The sequence below is a fragment of the Habropoda laboriosa genome, unplaced genomic scaffold (genome assembly GCF_001263275.1).
Source record: "Habropoda laboriosa isolate 0110345459 unplaced genomic scaffold, ASM126327v1 scaffold523, whole genome shotgun sequence".
Classification (NCBI taxonomy): domain Eukaryota; kingdom Metazoa; phylum Arthropoda; class Insecta; order Hymenoptera; family Apidae; genus Habropoda; species Habropoda laboriosa.
Window position 1 is genome coordinate 507,918 of NW_017100752.1, and position 4,804 is coordinate 512,721.

Below are 4,804 nucleotides of genomic sequence, written 5' to 3' on the forward strand. Positions count from 1 at the left end.
AAAAAAAAAAACAAAGTGAGAAATCGGAAATCCCAAAAAAGAAATAATAATTATTATTGTGTAATAGATTGCACACATATAGATTACAAAAAAGAAGAAATAAGAAATCCGAGATCCCAAAGAAGAAATAATTATTATTGCATGACAGATTGCACACATACAGAATCCAAAAAAGAAACGAGAAATTCGAAATCCGAAATAATTCCAGAAAAAAAAGAAAAAAATAAGAAATCCGTAAAGATTTTTGGAACAACCTAATAATCTTCCAAAACAACGCCCCACTTCCATTTCCACAAGAGATCCAAACAAACCTATGTACTGCAAGCATTTCCAAGGCTGGCACAAAACTCTATTCCACTCCGTTCAAGCAAGAAAACCTTTAATCACAGATTCCACCACTCGTCCAATAAACGCCAGAGCGTGAAGTCTCCTCGAGAGACGAGAAACCATAGACGCGACACCTGTTCCCGGATTCACAACACCTCGCTCACCCCTAGAATCGAGGGGTTGAAACGGTGGGGAAACCGACGGAGGGAGGTTGCGGCGGCGGGACGAAGCGCGACGACAAGCTAATTAGAGTATTATCGCTTTTAATTGCGATTCGTGCTATTTGCGCAATGGCGTGGCGGTGCAGCGCTCGATTGTCGTCGCGTGCCGAATTATTGAATGTTGACGTCAGCCAACGCGGCACCGCTTTGCTCGTAATTGCCGGCACCAATTATGCAATTAGCGCCGCTGTCTAATGAGCGCAGTGTTACACACGCGGAATCTAAACAGCCGGTTACTCGACGCCCGCGTCACGCATCGCGCTTTTATTCCTCCATGAGCAACAAAACTTTCGCCCCCGTAACGCGATGGACGGATGATACGAGAGATTCGTGGAATTTTCACAGGTTTACGAGGGAATTTTTGGGTAAATTTGTGCATCGAGTGAAGATTCGAGATTTTTGTTTTTTTTTTTTTAGGGTCGATGTTACCTTTAACCCTTTGCACTCCCAATTTCTCTTACTTTTTCTTTCCAATAGTTCCGCATTATTTTAAACGTTTCGTTTGAAATGTACTTCAAAGGACGGTTGGTTAACGGGGTATTCTAGCGTGACAGCCGATTTTTTAGGCTTTCTTTGCTAATTTATTATAGAAGTTCGGTAACAGTTATTAACATGAGAATCATTCCTATGTATTTGCTTGTCCTTGAAGAATGATTGAAAATTTTTTTGTTGAAAAATAATTAAATATGGCTGTTGTCGGACACGTCAAACACGAGTATGAAAAAAACAAGTACGTTGATGGTTGCCATGATTTGAGCCGTTATGCTTATCTGAATTAAAAGAATCCAATTGAGTCTTATTCAGTATGCCTCCGGCTATGGTCGGTAGTAGACTAAACGAAAAATATTGAAAATTACAAAAATGGCGGCACTTTGAATATGTAGTTTCGACGTTTTCGACTTGTTTTCGTCTTTCAAAGGCTGCGAAAATTAGAAAAAAATATATTTCGGCATAATTCTACTACCGACCATAGCCACACATGTGCTGAAGACATGTGCAAAATTTGAGTTCGATAAGTACAGCCAGATCGTAATGTAAACAATTGCTCAGGGTGAAAAGCAAAACTGTTAGTCTCGACAACGTGGGGCGCATACGACCCGCGCGGCGTGAACGGAAAGTCACCGAAAATCGGTCCGGCACGGAACGTGTTAAACTGGCAATTTATAAATGTCGAGTGTGACTCGACATAGGGGTGCAAAGGGTTAAATCTGTTTGTTAAGGTGCTAGGTGTATAGAGAAGAGGGTAAGTTATCCCATTAATTCGTGTCGAAAGCGAATAATATTTGAACGAAAATGGAAAAAAATACTATAGTGACGATATGATGCTTTTACCAAGAAGAAAATAAATAAATAAAAGTTAAAAAAGTAAAAATAGGAAAAAATGGAATGAGGGGGCGCTTACTTTTTTTTTAACAAATTTCAAGGTTCGTTGGAAATATTATTTAGTTCTCCGTCGTCAAAGGGTTAATAAAGATTTTAAGTATATTGTGTGTAATAATGACAGAAAGTAAAATGGCGAGTTGGTACCAATATAGGACTGTCTGATATTACTATCACATTTTTAAATGTATTAAAATAAAATGGATTCCAGTCACTCCTTCAGATCCTAAGTACAACATTAAATAAAAAAAAGGAAAAGCCTAGGAAAGAATGATTCCAAAGAAAATACGACAGAGCTATCAAAGCTGTTAAACTGAAAAAATTTGATCAGAGAGAAAATTTACATGTGACTTAATTATTGCAAAACTAAATAAATTGTGATAATGTTTTCAGATTTGACACTTGTACGTTATTGAAACATTTTTCACAGTGAACAGTGAAATTGTTTTGTTTCAATTGTAGATTTGTCCCGATCACACGTCCAAAATTCGTTTCAGTATTTCAGTGAACGATAACTACGGAAAGCCACAAATTAATATCTTGATGATCGAAGGGACTAAAATTATCAATTACATTTAACGGAATTGGCAATGGTAATTAATATTAATTAGAATCTGCATCAATATTCATACTGTTATTACTATTGCAATTTACCCTCCCACAATTTTCACTCATCTTTTATAGCTCCTTTATTATTTTACCATTTCGAAACAAATCGTTGCGAAAATTTGTTTACTTTTACTAATACCTTAAAAATGTCTTTCTCTACTTGTTATTTTTTATATTATACTTTCTCTAACAAAAACACATCACGTATAACAACAGAGTCGTTTTAAAAAATGGCAACTAATTTTATCCATTTCGTAAATACTCCTCGACGTCCTATTAACATTCATAATACTTCGCAACACTTAATTATCCACCAAAACTTGTCTCCTCAAATTAACCAATAGAACAAATGAATAAATTACGCTTGACAGACTTTTCTAGAACACAAGATTGCGAATATAGATTTATAAATTTCTAAATTTTATAAACATCTATGTTACAGAAACTAACAGTACACCATTTAAAAATGAAATTCATTTCGCTTGTTTAACGCTATCATCGAAGAAAATCAATCTCTCAAATTTTACAAACTTCCATGTTACAGAAACAAAACAAAAAAATACTGTACCAATTAAAAATGAAATTCATTTCGCTTGTTTAACGCTATCATCCAAGAAAATCTCAAAATGTAAAAATGAAATGTTACTACAAACGATTCAGTGTAAAGCAGATCTTCCAACTCCACCCAAAAAATCCTAAAAATCTCTCAAAATTCCACCCGAAAATTGCACCGAACGTCACACGTCTCTCCCCGCAATTTTCCAATTATCACCGCCAGCATCCACAATTTATCACTCCAACGAAAACCGTCCACTGTTAATCACCCCGATAACGCTCGATTTCAAATCAAAAGACACGCAAACAAAGCAGGAACACACGAGTACAAGTACCTACTATAAAAGACCGGAGCCCGCATATTGCGCCTGGCTGATCGACCGTGTAAAATTCGTATAGAGCGGGCAATTGGAGCGAAGTCGTGTGGTCGTACATTGGAAAACTTGACGGAGACGCGATTAACGAAGATTTCATTAGGGACAATATTGCGCTCGCATCGGCGCTCGTTGACCGGCGGGTCCTGGTTTCTTTATTGGCTGGCTGGAATAAATTGGAGGGAATTAATTAAGCGGCACAAATTGGATGCACCGCGTTAGCCCTTATTCTTGGATGACACAATTTAATAAGCATCTTCGCTACTCCAGCCGAAGGCCCTTCTCGTTTCACTGCCGGAGGAATGCGAAGGGCCGGGTAAAGGAAGCGCTTCTGCGCGTGCTTTCGTTAATTGCGTTTGCCCGCGTTGCAAAGTGGCCGCTCTTTCTATTTCTACCGACACCGTAATATGACGTCTTCTTTGATTAGGGTGTTGTTTCCGATGCTAAACGGCCTTTCGAAGATTATACTGCCTAGGGTAGTCGGTTGTGGATGGTGGAAATAGAGAGAGGATAGGCGGGAAAGTTAGACTCCGGTTGGAAGTTGTATATACAGGGTGTCCAAATTTTTCCGGATCAAACTTTGTCAGTGTGTTCTGTGGGTATAAGTGAGAAGAAAATGTTATATAAACATAGGTCGTTTGAAGCTTTATTGAAGAGTTATCAGAATAATAAGAAATATAACGGGTGTGCAGTTGTGATACGAAATAGGAATAGATCTAATCTATTTATGCAAGCTGTGTTTACTGTCTGAGATCGTTGAAGGTGTTGAATGTACCTTTTTGTCAGGAGTATTCTTGTCTTGTATCGTGGTAACCGCAAGTTCGTTATAATTTTGTTGTAAACTTTTAATGAAGCTTCAAATGACCTATGTTTGTATAATATTTTTTCCTTACTTATGTCCATAGAATATACTGGCAAAGTTTCATCGGAAACAACTGGGACACCCTGTATATAGTAATAGGAGCCTTAGTGAGAAAGGATAATGTTAGTCCGTCCCTCTGATAGTGGAACAGTTACCACCACAATACCGATTATTAATGTGTCAAAATGAGGTTTTTTTTAGAACTCTTATGGAAATAAAGGAGATTGTTATTATTTATAACTGTTATTCCATTGTTTTCTAAATTATAAAACAGTAAATGAGCTCTCGTTTTCTTATTTGTGCTATTTAAAAATGTTTCCTTATTTTAACTTCCTGTGTCATCCAAGCGATATTGCTGCTTCGAACAAATTAACAATTTTATATAATTTTCCACTTTTCTATGGTAGCCATATAACAAAACAATCACAAGAACAGTCTATCGTATTTCTAATTAAAGAATTTGTTTCTAAAAGTAA